Genomic DNA, 19725 nt, shown 5'->3' on the forward strand with positions numbered 1-19725 from the left:
CCAGGCTTTATGTCGCGCCCCACCACGTGAGTCCACGCCGCTCCGCTGCGTCGGATCTCCGAGGTTCTCACAAGTCGCGCCGCGCGTTGTTGCGGCACGATTTTCCTGCGGAAGTTCCCGGGGCGCTGCGCACGCCACCGCACGTCGTGCCGAAACGTAAAGCGGCACGACCCTCCGACGCGACGCTCTTCGTCAAGTCGCAGATTCTGTGCCCTCACGCTGCCTTCTTTGTGCACCGGCGCGATTGCACCCCGTCTCCGCGTGTTTGTGCTCTGCGTTCGTGATGTGCCGCCCCCCCCCAACCCGGTTTGGCTCCCCGAGTCCTCACGCCCCTGCGACGCCGGCTGCGGTGAGGCCACGGCACCGAGTGGCGAGGGCCATGGTTTCTGTCGCGGCGCGATCCGGAGTCGGCCGTTGGGGTAAAGAGCGGTAGCAGTGGTACAGTGCGAGAGGCGCATGGGGTTCCTTAAAAGCTTACTCTCTGCGAGGCTCCGGCAGATTTACTGCACTCCTCAAGGCAAGGTCAATTTGTGTGGGACAGGAGGAGGATATTCCTCAGAGGAAATTTAGCCAAAGCTGCAGTGTTGATCCGAGAGCAGGTGCAGCAGAGTGAGTCGGGGAGAGGCGGAGGGAGTGTGGTAGAGCCGGGCTGAGGCAGCCCGCTGCTTCTGGACGGTGAAGGCTCCGCGCCGGCGCTTGATGGCATAAATTAAATCGTCCACACTCCGGCTCCTGACACGGACGGTTTTGCAGCCGAGCTTTACGCACCCCTTGACTTTGCGAGCCAGACGTTTGTTTATTCCTTGAGGACGTGTTCGCAGCAAACTCGTTGACGGCCGCTGTGATTCGGTGCCCGCTCATTCAATTGCACTGATAATTCTCAGCCCTTGGTCGATCCACTGCTGGATGAAGGTCTCCCCACGCCGTGTCCGTCAAGAGAGTTGTTTTGCCGCGTACTCCGTGCCGGTTATCGTGGATTGGCGACGTGGTGACGCGCGCTCCCGGCTGGCCGCCCGCGGAACTCGGAGTCGCGTTCGAGGGCCCGCCGCTCGCCGGGCCCCCCGCGGGCTCGGGCGGCCCCTTCGCCGGGCAGCGCGCCGCTGAGCCCGATGGGACGGTGGCGGCGCGGCGGAAGGGGCTCGCCATCGCGTGTGCCGTCATGACGGCCGCCCTCGGCCGCGTCGTTAGTTAAACGACAGCAGGGCCCCGGCGGGGCTTGTGTGGCAGGGATGAGACGGGCGGCGCGGTGCGTTGTTAGGAGATCGCCACGTGCTCTGTTGGGATGCGTTTTGTTCCCCCCCATTTCACGGTGCGGTAGATGCATTCGTCACCTGCCTTGGAATGTGCCGCTTGGAGCAGTCAGTGGGATCTTTGGGGTTGGGTGTCATCGGGCACCGATGGGATCTTTGGGGTTGGGTGTCGTCACCCACCTATGAGATCTTCGGGGTTGGGCGTCGTCACCCACTTATGAGATATTTGGGGTTGGGTGTCGTCACCCACCTATGAGATCTTTGGGGTTGGGTGTCATCGGGCACCGATGGGATATTTGGGGTTGAGTGTCGTCACCCACCTATGAGATCTTTGGGGTTGGGCGTCGTCACCCACCTATGAGATCTTTGGGGTTGGGTGTCGTCACGCACCTATGGGATCTTTGGCGTTGGGTGTCATCGTGCACCTTTCGCCGTCTCAACACCAGGTGGGGCCCGGCGTGCGTGTGCAATGGGGTGCCGATTGGCACGGTTGGCTATGAGTGGTGCGAAAGAAGTGTAACATACGTACATACAGGTGGCAGGGCGGGCATTGAGAGATAGAGACACACTCGTGGATAGAGACGGACATGGCGAGAGACACAGATAAATAAGAGAGCTAAAGAGACAGAAACATCGACAAGAGAGAGATACAGAGAGAGACAGACATAAAGGAAAGGCAGACACAGAGAGAGAGCTGGAGAGAGAAAGAGACAGACACAGAGAAAGAGACGCGCACACACACATACACACAGTGGCATAGAGAGAGAGAGACAGACATACATGAAGACGTGGAGCCAGACAGACACAGAGTGAGACAAATCGGTTTGAGGGGGCCCTTAAAGAAGTGGGGGCTCGAGGCAAGTCCACATATTGCTCATGTGTCCGGACAGACTGCGATGCCGTGGAGGTTTATGTGTCTCGGTGTGATTTTTTTGTTGGTTTTAAACATTTGTACGACTCAAGTGACATTATTTGGTACGATTAGTGAAACGAGCTTTGCCTGGTTTAGGCTACGGAGGGAGAGGCACGTGTGTGGTGTGTGTGGTGTGTGGTGTGTGTGTTTGGTGTGTCTGTGTGTGTGGTGTGCGTGTGGTGTGTGTGTGGTGTGCGTGTGGTGTGTGTGTGGCGTGTGTGTCTTGCAGCTGCAGCTCATCCCACGTTTTGTTCCGGAAACGAGGGCGCAGCGGTAGCTCTGCGCATGAACAAGGCAACGGAACGTCCGGTGCATGCCAAGACGGTGTCCATTTCACCCTCGTGCACTTAACGCGACGGGAAATCAGAGACAAATACGAGAGCGCTGAACCTTGGTTGTTAAGTCCAACGTGGCTTTGCGAGTGTTGTTGCGCCGTGCCCGCAACGGAGGTGGCGTTTTCTGCGTAACCCTCCCGGGCCGCCCGGCGTTCCCCGGAGCGGCCCACGTGCCAGCCCGGCGAGGCCGTGTTATCTCTGCGGAGCCGCGGCGGCGCTAGAGCTAAAGACCTTGTTAAAAATTTTGGTGGCGTAAATCTCCTCTCGTCTTCCCCTGCCTGGGCCGAGGCACAGCACGACTGCACTTCACTCCCATCAAATGGCCAATCTCCGCGGATGCCACGGGGAGACGGAGAGTATTGATTCCTGGCTACCACCAACCCTTGATTATATCCATTGCTTGTTAGACATCTGAGGGAATATAAACTGGATTTCTGAAGTAATTTAACCCGTTCCAGCCACGACGGCCCGCGCCGGACTCGATGTTCGGAAGCCTGCCCGACGGTTTGCGGCGGTGCGTGTGGAACCGCACTACTGTGCCCCGCCGGATTTTGCCAGTACGGTGCCACATGTATCTGCCAGCCACCGGCGCTGTCACTTTTACCACGATTTATCTGCGGCCGCCACCGCCCGCCGACTGCTGGGACGATTCCGGACTCCCGATTCCAGACACTACGTTCCTCTCACCGGCAGAGCGGCGAGAGGAGCGTGGCAACGCGGATGACGGTGGCTCCGGCCCGGTGCGGTTCACTCCGCGACGGCAGGAGGGTTACAGAGGGGACTCCACCGGTGCTGGGAATGAATGAGCAACTGCTGTGATTTTTGATGAAAGTTTCTGGAATAAAATGACTGCCGTGTGATTGAAACAGAAATGATGGGCATCGCCCCCACTGAGCTAATTGGCAGCAAAGGCCCCCGGCACACCAAGGCCCTGAGAAAAACGGCGCAGCACGCTCCGCAGACGCAAGGCGCCTCTTAAAAATCTTTCACATTCCAGTCCACAGCAGCCCCTTGCCCCCCCCCCCCGCTCGGCTCCCCTTCAACCCCTTCCCCTACGCTTCAAAAAGAGAGAAAAAAATCTAATTCAATTTCAGGAAAGTTATTGTTAAAAACATGTGCTTAATAGGTGCGCGTAACCCCGGTCTGCAGCGAAGGGGTTGCCCGCGCTGCCGACGGCGTAGAGCCTCTGTGCCCCGAGTGGTATGACTTGCGTAGCGCATGTCGCCCACACGACCGCACGTGGCGCGTGATACGCACGCCCCGTGTTTACATACGCACGTCGCCGTTTGATTCGGCAGATTTGCCTCGTCACTGTGCGGTGGGCGGCAGCGATGCCGGTCGGGCTTCGGTTTGTGCAACCGCTTACCGGCGAAATGGGGTTGTTGTTTTTTTTCTCTCCCCCCTCTCTCTCTTTCCCCCTCGTGCGAATAGCAATCTAAAAATACGTGTGAAATACGAGTTGTCAAGCGCCGGCCGCTCGCCAAGAGCGGCGTGAAATCTGGCGCCGGGGACGCAAGGATTGCCAGCGTTCCAGCGGCGATCCCCCCCCCACCGGACGCACCTGACACGGACTCGGAAGCGTTGCGTTCAATTACTGCCCATCAGCCCTGCCATAACAAGGGGATTCAGAAGCGGCTTTAAAATTATTCCAAGAGGACAGGTTAATTTCTCCCAGAAGAAAAAATCAATAATTAGATATTGGGTGACATCTTCAAAATTGCACTTCCTCAATCCCCTCTAATGCCTCGCTGCCTTGCTGTCCTGGGAGAGAGCAAAAAAAAAAGACCCGGCCATCTAATCAAAACTCAGCAGCATAGGACACGCGCACAATTTGCTGACGGTTATCTGCTGCCATCTCCAAAATACCGGCGCGGGTAATTTTCCTTATCACTCACGGGGAAATGAAGTTTATCCCACGGTCTAAGAGCCAAGGTGAAAAAAAACCATGCACATACCAACAACGCCGTTTGGTGTCTTACTGTAAATGTAATTGATATGGAGCTTCTTTCGGGCTGTACCTGCGCTCGCTCAATCATGTCGCTGACATCGACGCTGCCCCTTGTTGCTCCGCGGAGCTCCCGCGGTGTTCACCGTGCTGACCGCCACCACCAATGCCAGCACAGCCGCCGCCACCACCACCGTTGCTGCAAAATACCTTTTTGAGCAGAATTTTAACGTGCGTCTAATTCACAACTCCGCCATGCACTCTCTCCGCAGTGGCGGTGCTACGGTCGGTATTCGTGCGTCGAAGCAAACGCTGTCACCGCCGCCACTAACGCCGCCAAGACCGCCGCCGCTCTCGCGCCAATTACGGTTTCATTTTGGGGGGGGGGGGTGGGGGGGGGAATTAGCGGTTGTGGCACAAAAATAAACGACGCGGCCTTGGCCGCATGAACGATGTTCCGGCGCAACCAGCTCGTTAACAGCGTTGAGGTGCGTGTAGCTCCTTAACGAGGGCGAGGAATAGCCGGGCCGTGTTCAAGGCGTGGTTGGGCGGTGCAGCGTTACAAAATCTACGCGCGGTGTCCTTTAGCAGCCTTGCTTTACATTAACCTTACATGAGTTGGAAGCAGAAATTATCAAACATTTATAAGTCCTAACAGGGAGCTCTGTAGCAATTGCGAGTTGAATAATAGAATAATCTGTTGTAACAAATGCGAGTATTCAACGTAATGCAATTGTACCTTTTCGCGAAATCAAATGGAAAGCCAGGAAGGATTTTATTTTTTATTTTTACAGATTCGCTTTTAAAAGCATGATATAACTTTCATCCTAAAAGCACATTTTCTGGCAACGCTCCGTCTGGTTTACAGATCGGGTGGCTGTTAAGTGTTGCAGTGGGGCCGGCATTTTAAAACCCGGCAGTAAGGTGCAGTGCGCTGCTGTCGGCACGAACGGCAGTCATGCGGCACAGCGTAAGCACCGGGCGCCTCTTCCTCCGGAGTAGATTGAGCACCGAGTGTCCTGTGATGGAGCCAGGCGTGACAGGGCCTCATCCTTTTTGCTCCCTGTGCACTTCAAGCGTAAACGCCGGTGACAGCAATTTGTGCAGTCCGATGCACGTTTGCTGTTCGATGGCGGAGACGCGAATTAAAAGCTCCTAGCGTGACGCAAAAATGGAAAAGTTTGCGGCTAAAGTGATTTTATTTTCGTGCCGTGTTTTGACGGAGCCGCGGCATTGTGTGGGGGGGGGGGGGCAGACCGTGGCCGGGGAGCTGACGCGCCACTGCTCTGTTTGCGCGCCGAGCGGCGGTGCTTCGGCGTCTCACCGGCCGATTAGACGGACAGGCGAGCGTCGCTTATCGCCCAAAGAGAGGCCGCCGAGAAGGCTTCTCTTTGCGACGGAGAGCGAGCGACTGCACAATAAACGCACGTATGTGCTCGGTGGAAATGCAAGGACCGTGACCCCTCAATAACCCCCTCCCCGCCCGCAGGCACGCGAGATTTCCACTGCTGGCTTGGACGAGCCACTCACGCAGATGAGCACCGCCCCCTGCTCGTTCTAGCATGGAGACACTTTGACTTGACTTTTGACCTTAATTAAAGCGAGCTCTTAAAAGACGTTATAAGTCTGCGGCACGGGCGTGCGTCTGTACGCGTGCATCGATCGCCCGGACAGCTTGGGCGCATGCTTATCTTACTCGGAAACCAAACACGTGTTCACTTGGGGGTTCGCTAACGTTGCCAACGTTGGCAACAACACGCGCGTGCTGTTTTTAAACGCGCGCACGGCGCTTTTGGATGGGCTCCTGCGGCCGTCTGGAACGCTCTTTCCTTCTGATATTAGGAAGCCACTGGGAGCTATGCACTTTTAAATCCTCATCTAGTTTGACAAACTAATACTGGTAGGAACCACCTGGTTCCACCAGCCCACAGGGGATTATTGTGTCCGTCCGTCGTGCATCCAAAAATGGGAGGGGTGGGGCTGGGTGGAGAGGGGAGGGTGGGGAGGGGCTGGGTGGGAAGGGTGGGGAGGGGCTGGGTGGGGAGGGGTGGGTGTGGAGGGGCTGGGTGGGAGGGGTGGGGCTGGGTGGGGAGGGGCTGGTCACCCCGTGGTGCCCTTATAAAACTCAGCGTTTAACCTACTCACGCCGGCTTGTTCCCGCCCTCACAGTCGGCCATATTTGCGGAATACACCACGCCGCCGTTGACACTGGCCATTGACCGAGCAACCCAACGTTCCTACCAGCTCCCTCCGCAGGAATGTATTTTCTTGATAAAGCTGCTTTTTTGCATTCAGTTTGTTGTCGTCGTCCCCCCCCCCCCCTTGGTTGGCTACGTGGGGTGAGAAAGAAATTCAACATACGGTACATACGTCAAACCACGGAAATGACTCCGACGCATGCCGTGGGGGTGTGCGGCTCGCTACTACACCGCGCGTGGTGGCGAGGCCGCCCTTAGCTGGCGCCCCCGGCCTCCGCCGTACGAGGGCCGGAGAGTTCCGCCCTCGGAGCGCTCCTCTCCGTGTGCCGCCCCGCACGCGTGGCCCTCAACCCCGGCCGGCCCCTGATAGCAATGGATAGTGGCAGTTACTTTAGCTCTAACTTGGCTTCCCCCCAGGTGCCGGAATCACTGCTGTCTGGAGACTTGTTTTTCATTAGCTCAAATTATTATTAATTTAAGGACGATCCATTACCCACGGGGATGAACTAGGTGTGACATTTGCTCTCCGCGCTGCCCACGTGGTGGTTAAGTTAGTGAGCAAGGGGAAATCGATACGGGCCCGCCGGTTTGTGACAGTGATGGGATTTAGGGCAGGCAAATTGTGTCGTTGCTGACTGCAATGCGGCTCCTCCTTGGCGGTGTAAATCACGCGCGAGACGCTCTGCCACCGGGGCCCTTTTGCTGCCGTTTCTGCATCTTCTGCTGCTGCATCTGCTCCTGCTACTTCTGCTGTTTCTGCTTTTGTTGCTTCTGCATCTGCTCCCGTTTCTGCATCCGCTGCTGCTTCTTTATTTGCTGCTTCTGTTGCTGTATTTGTATAGCTGCGTCTGCTGCTGCTTCTTTATTTGCTGCTTCTGTTGCTGTATTTGTATAGCTGCGTCTGCTGCTGCTTCTTTATTTGCTGCTTCTGCTGCTGTATTTGTATAGCTGCGTCTGCTGCTGCTTCTCACGCCGTTTTGCACGTGCTACTGCTTCTGCTGTTTTTGTTGCTTCTATTGCAGCTTCTGCATCTTTTTGTGTGCTTCTACTTCTGCTGCTGCTGCCACTTTTATGGCGAATTTCATTTGCACGTGCTCATTGGCCATGCCTGCACTGCGAGACGTGCTGATTGTAATCGTTTTTTGGTATTTGCGATTTCACCATTTAACGGGCCCGGCGACGGGGTCGGCGCTTAGAGCGAGCAGCTCAAAATGAAAAAGTTGTGAGCTCGAATCTCGGATGGTGGTTGTTGGCCCATCATCTCTCCAGGGTCAACAAAATAGCTACCACTTTGTTTGGGGCGTCAACGGCGGTTGTCCTGTTGACGAGACTCGCCATGGGAATGTGTAATTTCCTGTCGCTGGCTCAGGGCTGTGAAAGATTAAGAAACTGAGCACCGCGTGGATGCTCATTTGAAGACGGAACTCAGCGCTCACTTTGATTTGTTCCACCAGTCACACAAGTAGTGCAGACACCCGCGTGGTGTGAGCCGACTCGGCCCGCGGCCACCTACAAATGCAAACCTGTTTTCTTACCGAGCGGTAAACCCGAGGCGCCCTCGCGTCGTCCGTGTCCGACGGGCGCCGTCATTTGGACGGCGACCGCTCTCTGCCATGTTCCCTCCCACCGCCTCGCCTCGCCGGGGGGCGAACAACAGCGCGCGACGCACACGGAGGTGTCGGGGGGCCAGCGCTGTTGACTCTGCTGGAGAGCGGCGTGCTGTGCACGGGCGCCGCTGCTTCGGTGGATCGGGGCGTCCTCGGCTGAAGTGGCCTTTGAATAATATCCGGGGACGAGGGCCGGCGCTCATCCATCTTTCACTGCTGAGAATTGCTCCTTTGCTTCTTTGTCCCCTCTCTGCAGAAGCCTTTGATCATAAATATCAAAGTGAAAGATTGCCTCTTGCAGACAATTTTGTGTGTGTATGAGAGAGAGGGGCGGAGTCATCTTCCTAAATCTGTCTCGGTGGCTCGGACCCATCCCCCTCCTGGTCCCCACCCCCCTCCTAGTCCTCCTCCTGGTCCCCATCCCCCTCCTGGTCCCCATCCCCCACCCTGGTCCCCACCCCCCTCCTGGTCCCCCTCCTCCTCCTGGTCCCCATCTCCCTCCTGGTCCCCACCCCCCTCCTAGTCCCCCTCCTCCTCCTGGTCCCCATCCCCCTCCTGGTCCCCATCCCCCACCCTGGTCCCCACCCCCCTCCTGGTCCTCACCCCCCTCCTGGTCCCCATCCCCCTCCTGGTCCCCCTCCTGGTCCCCCTCCTGGTCCCCCTCTTGGTCCCCCTCCTGGTCCCCATCCCCCTCCTGGTCCCCATCCTCCTCCTGGTCCCCATCTTCATCCAACTTGGCTGCTGTCATCTTTTCTCATTTGAGGGGAAAATGGCGAAGTGGTCTCGAGTTGCGAGGCAACCGCAGCCCGCAAGCCGTACGCTGCCTCCCTACCCGGGGCATCGTCGGCGACGTGAAGATCGCGACGCGGCAACGCAGCCTGGGGTGCCCAGCGACAGCCGAAATCCACAATGGCCGCCTCGTGCTATCCCGCGTGTCAGTCGGGCGCTCGCGTTTTTTCTCGCGATAACATTTCGCGTCGTTACTTTCTTTCCGCCCGATCGGAAGAAACCGGCGGCGGTTCGCGGCGTCGCCGCTTTCCGCCGCTCCCCGCGCGCCATGCACTCCCCTCCCCAACTTCGCTTCCGTGCGGCTCCGCGGACAAAACGCTCTCAATCTAAAACTGAAGCGGCCGCCCTGTTTAGGAAAAGTAATTTTCCACGCTGAGATTTAATCTCGGATAATCCTCCCAGCTTCACAGCCTTGTCCGAATATTTCCATTTTGCGGAGATGTTATTTTCTTTTCTTCACTACTACTGCCGCTACTACTACGCTCCCGTTTCCGAGCGCCGTGATTGTCGGCGGCGTCGTTGGCACCCCCGCTGCCCTCCATCGTGGCTCTTCGCGCCCGGGATCTCCTCTACTCCAGCGCCCACGCACACCGAGGAGCGCTGGTGACATTGAACTGAAGCATCAACTATTTTTGTTTCTATTTAGCAGGTAAAGGCCCGCTGAGCTGCTAGGCAGCTCTTTTTCAGAAGCGGCCTGGCTGTCTCAAATGATGGCTCAACGAAGTGGGCTCATTATCGTCCAAATACAATAAACGCGTGATGTTGAGTCTAAATGTGGAGGGAAAAACCGGAGGACCCGGACAAAAATCCACACGACCACGGGGAGAACATTCCAAATATACAGCAGGCGTCGATGTCGGGATTGAACCTACGACCTCCTGAATACCAGGCGAGGGAGTTAGCATCTCGCTACCTCGGCACCACATTGGACCCTCGCTGCCTCTCAGTGTCCGATTCACCATTGGCCCCTTCAAGCGTCGTCCTCTCTCTCTTCCCTGCTTCGGCCTCAGATGATTAGAATATGCCGCACATTAACGGGAGTGGAATGTCACCTGTGTGACTCTCATCCAAAGTGATGGGTTAATTGTTGTGCGTGTGTGCGATTGTATGCACACACAGGGATATACACGGTGTGTGTCGTGTCAACTCATGACTTCCAAATCTATGGAATGCCATATGGAAGTGTACATGGTACATACATGGTGAGAGAACAGCTCTGCTTACAATGGAACCAGAGATGTGAGGAGATTGTGTCTGTGATGAGAGATACAGCTGTGAGGCACGTGTGACAGATGTACGCGAGGTGTGAGAGATGCGTGTGGTGGGATGTACTTGCGCCATCCGTGGGAGAGCAGTATGTGAGATGTGAGAGAGAGATGCGTGTGTTGAGGGGTGTACATGCGGGAGCGGTGGGACGTATAGAGAGGTGCATGTTCGACATGGATATAAGACACGTGTGTTTTGGCCGTGTAAGGTCATGCGTGGTGTTGCTGGCATGGGGAGGCAGTCACGCTTCAGTGGCCCGAGATGGTTAATGATGATGATGATGATTTACATTGAAAACAGTTGAGAATTTATTTCAGTGACATTTAAATGGCTCAAGCCCACCGAGATTCATTATCTGTTTTATAAATAAGCCCCTGATAATCATAGTTATACTGGGACATTTTCAGTATCATTAGTTTTGCAATTCAGTTGCAGGAATTGTTATTTATTTATTTTCATTCAAGCCATGGATTCGTTTTAATGAAATTGTGAAGAAAAAAAATTATTGTTTCCCGTCCGCACACTCGCTCGGCGCCTTCCCCCTCGTCTGTGCGTCCATGCGGCCGCCGGATATCCGCGATGTCCGGGCCCCCTCGCGCCGGCTCATCTGAATTCCCTTTTTTTCCCCGCTTCCCGGCGCCGCCACTAAACAAAAGGCCGTGATTTCCAGCAGCAGCAGCAGCAGCAGGAATTGATGTGCTCTCAGGCTTGAGCGCAGGCGGGGTGGGCCACCGCGCTCGTAAAGGCAGGTGCCAATGGCGCATCGCGTAAAACTCCCAATTTCTGCATGCGAAGGGTCGTCTATTAGCGCGCCAGGGTAATGGGGTCATGCCGCTGCCCCGTGCCTCCGTCGTATCAATCTTCATGCGGGGGGTTGACGGGGGAGCGAAAGGTGCCGGGAATCTCACGTTTCGAACGGCGCGCGTGCGATTTTTCAACCGGGACTCACACTACAAACGCAGATCCGTTACGCCCCCCCCCGCCACGACGGGCCGTTTTGCGATTTAAGCGTGCTTGTGTCGGTCCGGTTCTCTTCAAGTTTAAGGGGGGGCGGAGCAGCCCTTTTGCGAACGCGTAGCCAAGCGCCGCGTTCCCGGTCGCGCGTCGCCGTCGAATTTCTCGTCGGTGCGTTGCCGTCGACGTTGCGGCGGGACGCCGCAGAGTAGCCGTCGTGCGACGTCGGTTCGCGTCCGTCCTCTGAACCCCGCGCTTGCTTGCGCCGCCTCGTTTGTGCGTGCGGCGGCCGCGGCGGCGGTGAGCCGTGCGCCAAATCTGAAATCCCGGGCCAGCAGCGATTAGGCCCCCTCCTGATGTGCGCTTGTAGCCCGACCAGTTTCCGACCCACTGAGGACACGCAATTATTTTTCCCCGGCCACTTGCGCTGACCTGCAGCAATGGAAATGCGCTGGAAATTGCCTTGTCATACAGAAAAATTAACCCTGCAGGTTGTGCCGCAGAAAGGCGCCTCGCACGCAGTAATTGCACCATTACGCCAAAAAGGAAAGTCATTTAGGTGCGATTGGTGGAGTCGGCCCCTCCCAACTCGAATTGGTCCAAGGCCGTATTTATTTATTAATTTTATTTCTCTGCTTTCTATTTTTTTTCTTCCCAAGCGGCCAGCAGCCCGGCCTCGCCGTGCAAACTGCGAGCGAAACGAAAGCCGTCCCCGGGCGGCTCTGCGTCACGGCCGTCGGCACCTAGACGCGGCGGCGGTGGCGGCGCGTCCAGCGCGTCAAGACGGTGGCGCAGGTGAGTTCGGCTCGTTCTCCATATTGATTCCCCCCGGTCCCAGAGTCCCCCGCTCCGGTCCACTCCGCTCCTCGCCCACTCCTCCTCCTCGGGCTGCCACCTTGTCCTCCCCTTCACTTTTTTGCCGTGGCCGTAGCTGTGTGTATCAAAAGGTTATTCTGATCAGGAGGCGACGGTTGAGCCTTCATCTGTAACTCAGGCGGTCACGTTGCATCGCACACAAATGTTCTCTCCCACACGCGCTCACGCAGACACACGCGCACAGAAAACCCATAAATGTATTTGGCTTTGGGACAGCCGCCACAGACGTGTGTTCTGACCTTTCGCATATCGCGAGCCCCGTGCAGGTCGCCTGGTGCCAGGAAAACATTCCGTGGCGCGGCGTTCACGAGGTGCGGCCGTTGGCACGAGACTGAGATTAAATAAAGAGAAGGGCTTTCTTCCAGGTTCAGATTCAGATGCACGAACCCACAGATGGCTGGACGCACGAACAAAGGGAATTCACCAATCCACATGCACACGGACGCACAGGAGCGAGTGCCGTTGGCGAGGACCTATCCTGGGGGGACTGCGAAAGCCACCACGGCACACGCCAACATTACACCCAGCCGATGTTGTCTCCCCGGTGCTGATGTTTGCACACCACGCCATTTATGGCTGAGTCAACCTCGGGGAGGCCTAAGACCAGTTCAGATGTCCTTCACCGTTGTTGGCTGAGAGTGGGAAGCGAACTTGGGTCACTGGGTTCGAAGCTCAGCGCGCTAACCACTATGCCACTACTCCCAACTCTCAGATACACACGGACGCATAGATATACCACCGTACAGATGTGTCAACGCATGGATGTATAGGTGCATGGACACATAAATACATGAACACACACAGATGGACAAACACACAGATGCGTGGGCGCACAGACACACGGACAAGCGCTGTCGTATTAAGGGAGCCCTGGAGACGCCGCGTGGGGGGAAAGTTCATTAGCCGCGGTTCCTTCACCTGTGCCACGGCTGCGCGTGGCTCGTGCTCTGCCAGCGCTCCTCGCCGAGCATCCTCATTACCGGCGCTGGCTTTTCTTCTCCGTGATCAATACGGGCCGATCGATAGACTTCCCGTTTTATAAAGTTCTCAGTTCACAGGAATAGAGAAACTCATACTTACCACTTTCTCTAATACAATTCGGTGAATCAATTGACTTAAGTCATGTCCTAACCCGATTTTTTTGTGCCTTTCTCCCTGGTATCTTAACGATTGAGTGGAAAGGCCAGAGAAGGAATCGCTCCGTTAATTCCAGGGACTAAAGCAAAGGTAGCCCATACTAATGTGTGAACAACAGCGGGCAGAGAGAGGCACCGACCCAGTGACTCTGGAGTCCATTTAACAAGAAAGAACTCCATCCCGCAGCCACGACCCTTTGAAGTCCTGATGGAACTCAATGACTCTCAGAATCCAGGCGCAATTCTGCCAGAATTCTAAGTGAAAGTGCTCTCTCTCTTTCCATGTGTATAAAAAAAAATCACAAACTTTTATCCGGAGTCTGTTTCGCCCGGCTTCTGCTGTGTTTGTTGTAAAGTATAAAACGCCGGGGTTCCCGCCGACCCCCGTGTGTGCGCCCGCGCCCTCGAATTTTTGTTTTATCTTTTATGTGGATTTACAAATGGCCTGGATTTGATGCCACTGAACCACATGGCCTTTGTGGGAGCGGCGTTTCGTCCGCGCCGCCGCGCTGGGCCGCGGCGTTGGCCATCTGTGCCGCTCGTTTTCGCGAACGCTCGCGGCCCCGCGCTCGCAGGAAGTGAACGCTCGTTCCAATGAGGACCCCCCAATTTGCCTCTCGCGGAGAGGAAAATGCTCCCCGGTTCTCAAGAGGACGAGCCTCGCAAACGACGAGACTCCGCTACCTCGGCGTTCAGCGATCCTTGCGCATTCGCAGCTTTGTCCTTGCTGCCGCTGCTGCTGCTGAACCACACTGACCAGCGAGGAGGAGTAGTAATAATAATTATAATGAGTTTAACTCGTAGTAGTAGTAGGGCTTTCGCGACCAATATTATCCGTAATAGTGGTTTGTTTTTGGGTTAGATCGCGTAAATATAAATGCCTCGTTAAACCTGCCACGACCCGACACGTCCAATTAGTAAGGTTTGTCACGTAAACAGAACGTGCCACTTCGTTACTCGTTCAGCACACCGGTGTGTTGGAGAGTAAACCCGCAACATTTGTTCTCCAACACAGCGGTGTGCTGAACTAGTAACTCCTTAGTTCAGCACAGCGGTGTTTGTGGGAGTACAACAGACTAACTAGACGGAGAAAAGCCACAATTGCGAGGGGGCAACACGACAAGACACACAGATGGAACAAATGGAGTTCACATTTTGCTCTCCCACCTTCTCCTGGCAAGTCAGGTTATTGCACCGTGACGCCCACAGGAATGGAGTTTCATAACATCGTTGTGTGATCCAGCAACCCTTGCTGCTGCCTCCGTAGTGCTGTTTATGTGACCAGCTAAGGCCCACTGAGCTGTATAGCTCTTTTTCAGAAGTGACCTGGCCACAAATGATAGCTCAACGAAGTGGCTCATCACGTGGAAATGTATAGCAGCCAAATACTCAAAATGCACGTTGCTCCTAACTGTGGAGGGATAAACCGGAGGACTCGGAGAAAAATCCACGCGACCACGGGGAAAACACACAAACCCCAAATATACGGCAAGCGTCAGGGTCGGGATCGAACCCACGACCTCCTGCATACCAGGCGAGGTAGTTAACATCTCGCCACCGTGGCGCCCCATTGATGCAAATTGCCTCCCAGCACCGTTGAATTTGTAACGTGCACAGAGGCGTAGGAAGCCACAGACGAGCGAAACGGCAGCCTGAACTCGCGCCAACGATTTGTTCCCAAGCTCTATGGTTCTACATTGGGATGTTTCGCCAACTCCATGAATGAGCCCTCGTACAGGTACGGTCAAAGGATCCCCCGTGACTGACACGGCGTGGGGGGAGGGCCCGTCATCCAGCAGTGGATTGACCATGGGCTGTGAGCTGTTATTTTGTCTTATTGTCTCATCAGACAAAGGACGTGTGGAGCCTGCAGCTGTGTATTTGATGGGCGTGTAATTATTTCGCCTCCCCCCCTCACAACGCCCCCCCCCCACCACCGCTCTCTGGCAATTTGATCAATTGTCACGATTCCGGGCCACAGTTTGATGCTGTCTGTGTGGATTGTACGCATGAGTGTTGAACTTCTTTGGCACCGTACGTAGCCAACCGTGCAAATCTCGATTGTCCGTCTCGTTTGCATTGCTTCTCTTTCTTCACACCGTCTCAATCAATCGTTCATTTCTTATAGATTTGCAAACTCTTCGCTATATAAGCTACAATGCTTTTCCTTTTTAGGCAATAAGCGTTGTGACGAAACTGGTTACGAAAATCAGGGGCCGACAATGTTTTTTCTGTTTTCGCGTCCTTCCGTGTTCGCTGTGCGTACATCCATCGACACCCGGGGACGCCCTTTTGCGAATGAGACGCTCCGTCTCGAGGGATATTTACGGTGAAGTTTTTAAAGAACACAAAAGTGAAAAAAGAATTAACTTGTATTCCCTGCCTTAGCCTTAGATGTCACGTTCATGTTGAAACTCGTGTGAATGTTATAACAAAGGATTCTCCCTCCCCGCGTTGTCGCGCTGCGAGTCGCGAGTACGGGAATCGGTTTCAAGCGACTTTCATCAACGTTCCGTCCGCGACGCGCCGAGCATCTTCCATGCCCTGCCATTGCGGGCGCTGTTGCTGCAACCGCTCCAGCTGCTACTGCCACCGCTGTCGCTGCTGCTGCTGCCACTCCTGCTGCTGCTGCTGCCACTGCTCCTGCCGCCGCCGCCGCCGCTGCTGCTGCTGCGCTCCGCCGTCACTAGGCGGCTTCCGTCAGCGCGGCGCCTCGTGTCACGTCGAGCGCCCGTTTCCCGGCCGGCCGCGTTCCTCCCATCACCAGATCAGAGCGGCGCGCTGCGCAGACACCGCGTGGCCAAGAGGGGAGACGTAATGAAATAACAAAAACACACAACCACGCCCCCTGCCTCCCCTGTCCACCGCAGCTACTTTTGTTTGTGTCGTGCGCTGCGGCACTCGTGAGGTATTTGACTTCGGACCAACAAAAATAAATTCTTAAAATGAAAATACGTTTTTCTATTAGTGTTATAAATGCTTTGATTTAGAGAGCTGTGCACTGTAATGGCCTGAGCCCTGTAGTCTCATTCTCCCTTTGTTCTCGCTGGGACCGCAGTAACCTTTATGAAATGTTCTTCCACTAATTCAAAACATGCACAGCATAATAACCCCGCTGCCTTTCATTTTATTTTTTATTCCTTTCCTCATTCATATGGTTTCTGCGTCGTCGTTTAAAATATTCGGGGGATCCTCTCATTGCTCCCATCGCACGGGGTCCTCCGCGCCCGCCCGTGAGCGATTGTGCGAGCGATCGTGCGAGCGATCGTGCGTGCGGTCGTGCGAGCGATCGTGCGAGCGATCATTCGATCGAGCGATCGTGCGATCATGTGATCGAGTGATCGTGTGATCGTGTGATTGTGCACCGACCCCAGGCGTCGAGCTCTGGGAGCGAGACGCGGACAGCTCCCGTCTGTGCGCTAGCGCGTCGCCCGGCGTCTCGTCGGGTAAGCGCGGCGCGCGGACATGAAAGAGCTCCCTATGAGTGCTTGCGCTCAGACCTCTCTCCCCGTGCGTTTGTAATTCATCCGGCGCGACGGTGGCGGAAGCGCCGTGGCCACAGCGGCGGTATATCGACGTGCCCCGCTAACTCAAGGTGGAATTAGCAATTAGCGACATATTTTCGGTCTGTAAAGTCGTGCCCTTTCAGCAGCTAGTTTGGCTGCGGTTAGATTTTTTAGGATGGGCAATTTCAAGTGCAGCTTGCGGTTGTCTGGTTTCCTGACTTGCCCAAGGCGATGCGGCGCGAGGGTTGTGACAGCGAGAATTACAGCGTTGCCAACCCCGGGCACGAGGAGGCGATTTGCCGCGTCGCACCAAAAAACTAACAGTGGGAGCGTGGAAATGACGGCCCAGCTCGGCAAGCCCGAGGCTGCGTGTCTTCCCGAAGGCCGAGGCGCGGTGCGAAACGAGCGGCACTCAAAATTCATAGTGCGGGGCCGCCCGCCAAATGAGCTCCCTGGCAGGAGTAGAAGAGGACATTAACCAAAATAAAATATGGGAGCAATTGTGCCGGGGCGGCCGCCACTGCGTCTCGTAAAGAAAATGACGGGTAATAAGAATCCAAGTGGTGTGGAGATGTTATTAAAATGACAAGCAAGACGGGGCTGGGGGGCGCGATGGCGTGCTCCGTCGCACGGCCGAGACAGCGGCCCCCCCGTTGGTGGCCGCCCGGTCCCCTGCGCCGGGCGAGGGCCGCCCCCCCCCCCCCCTTCTCCCGGTTTCGTCGCGCGCTGCCGATTAGCATGCGCGAATTGTGCGGCGGCATTAAAATTCCGCTCGCCTTCGGTCTTTCTGCATCACATGTTTAATTTAATTGCCCGCGCTGTGTGCGTTCACCTCCACTCCGCTGCTCTCTCTCTCCGTTGCCATTTTCAAATAACCCCGGCCCCGGCGTGAGCATCTTCCCGCGTGGGCCAATTCCGAGACAAGCGCGGCTTTGTGAGCGACCGCCGCCGGAGCGATGGCGAGCCGCGCACTGACCAAGTGCCCCAACTTGGCGACGCTCGCTCGCCCGGACGCGCTGGTTCCATCCCCGGGCCTCGCCGATTCAATCCGTCCTTTCATGCGATCGGGGGGGGGGGGCATAATTTCGTTTTCATTATTACCGTTTAGGTTTTTTTCTCTTCCCAATACGAGTTTGGCACGGTTCCATCTTCTTCTTTCTTCGCACACAAAGGGGGTTGGACGGTGGCGGTGGCTCGGGTCGGACGCACGTGCCACACGGACCGTGGCACACTCCCATCGGACACGGCAGAGAGGGACCGGGACCGGCCGGTCGCCCGTGGCCGTCACCGGCGCGGAGGAGCGACGTGGGACTCGGTAGCTGCGATCAACGCGGAGGAAATTCCCCCTGTCAATAAAAGCCAGAGGGAGATCCAATTGCTGCTCAGAAAACAAGTGGCAGGATCAATGCTGCACAGTTAAGCGGCGCTGTAATTCATCCTATTGGCTTTGGCTCCTTGCCAAATCTTGCCTTCTGCTTTGCGTCTGGTCCGCACATTGTACTGCCGCTCGTTACCGCGTGTACCCGCTCCTGCGTGTAAATTCCGAGGCAGCGGCCGTCCCGTCGCCGCGCAACTTTGCTTGCGCGTGGGTGCGCTCGCGGGCGGGCGCGCGCACGTGCGCACGCGTGCCCGCGCCCTCGTTAAGATAAACGGAGGAGCGCTCTCGTCGGAAATCCATCACGCCGCCGCCACGGCGTGGCAGTGGGAGGCGCGCGCTTGCATCATCGAGACACGTGCCCTAGGCCCGACGTGAGCGGGTACGTCGGGGCGGCCGTCCCGCGCGGATTACGTCAGCAGATCCACCCTGCCCGTCGCTGGCCGGGGGGGATCCCCTGCGCCACCTCCGGCGGCGCCCGCCGGCTCACGTGGACGTCGCGGCTGTCAGCCGTTTATTTTCAGATGCCTCATTTGAATAGTCGCAGTTTTCCGTCGGCTGATAGAAGACAAATCTGCATGAGCCAGCTCAACCACGGGAAATCTGCCACACCTGCGTGGCCCTCACGTGCGGTACACGCAAATGCGCCCACCTCCACCCACCCCCCACCTCCCCCGGTGCCATTACAGCACCGCCGCCACCCCCTCTCTCGTTCTCCCTCTCCCTGCTGTCGTGGGCATCCCACGCGGATCGCTGGCGTGGGGACACCTGGCGCGCGGGCGTGTGGTATGGCAACAAATGGCCGTTTGGGCCAAATGACTGCCGGGGACTCGTCGCTTTAGGCCGTGGCTGCATTGCTCGGGCCTGACCGGATTTAACCCGAGCTGTGACCAATGGCCCAGAGATTAGGTGGAGTCAGGAGTAAACGCATGTAATGTGGTTACACCGGGACGAGATTAGTTTCTGCCACTTGGCCATTAGGAAACGAAAAAATTCATCCCCTCTATCCTGTGGGGTCGGCCAGTGTTCGGAAATTATGAGAGCCATAATCCAATTCTCTTTCTGCTTTTTGATGAAAGAATCTCTGCTGTGCCGTTGCCACGGGGACCGCAGATAGGATTCAGAAACATTTGTTTTATTACGTGGAGGAAAGTGGAGAATAATTAATGTTTGAAATGTATTCAACTGAGCCGGCGTCTCCGCCACTGACCCTCGAACAATCGGGGAACCGAGTGAGACATCCCGACCCAGGCAGAGCCAGCGGTCGGGGCTCGGCCATCACAACTTGAGTGCTTTTTCATTTCAAACCCCACACACTTTATTGCAGCTGTCTGTGTTGTGATTGCCTTTATTATTTTTTACTTTAACCTTACTCAAGCAGGGGGACCCCTTCTTCACGGCCGTGGAAGTATCATTTCACACCTTTCATTCAACACGGGCAATCGCGCAGCGAGCTCCGCATCAGTATTCCTCCTGCAGGAGTCATTACCAAAAAAAAGGGAGGTTGTTTTAATTCCGCTTTGCTTCATCGGCGCACCTCTGCCGAATTGCACTGCCCTTCGTGTCGCGGACATG

At 56.1% G+C, this 19725-nt stretch overlaps 1 protein-coding gene across 3 annotated transcripts in view; it reads left to right on the forward strand.

Moving 5' to 3' along the window:
* Positions 1-19725, forward strand: part of ZFHX3 (zinc finger homeobox 3) — a 325534-nt gene that overhangs the window by 87806 nt on the left and 218003 nt on the right. For 2 of the 3 annotated variants that reach the window (XM_078868818.1, XM_078868814.1), the window contains exon 3: positions 11917-12052. The gene's annotated coding sequence lies outside the window, so the exon portion shown is untranslated. Of the gene's footprint in view, positions 1-11292; positions 12053-19725 lie in introns of those variants that run through there. The other variant, XM_078868816.1, reaches the window with a different exon arrangement.

Source organism: Lampetra fluviatilis, chromosome 26, assembly GCF_964198595.1.
Source record: "Lampetra fluviatilis chromosome 26, kcLamFluv1.1, whole genome shotgun sequence".
In the NCBI taxonomy this organism is placed as follows: Eukaryota; Metazoa; Chordata; class Hyperoartia; order Petromyzontiformes; family Petromyzontidae; genus Lampetra; species Lampetra fluviatilis.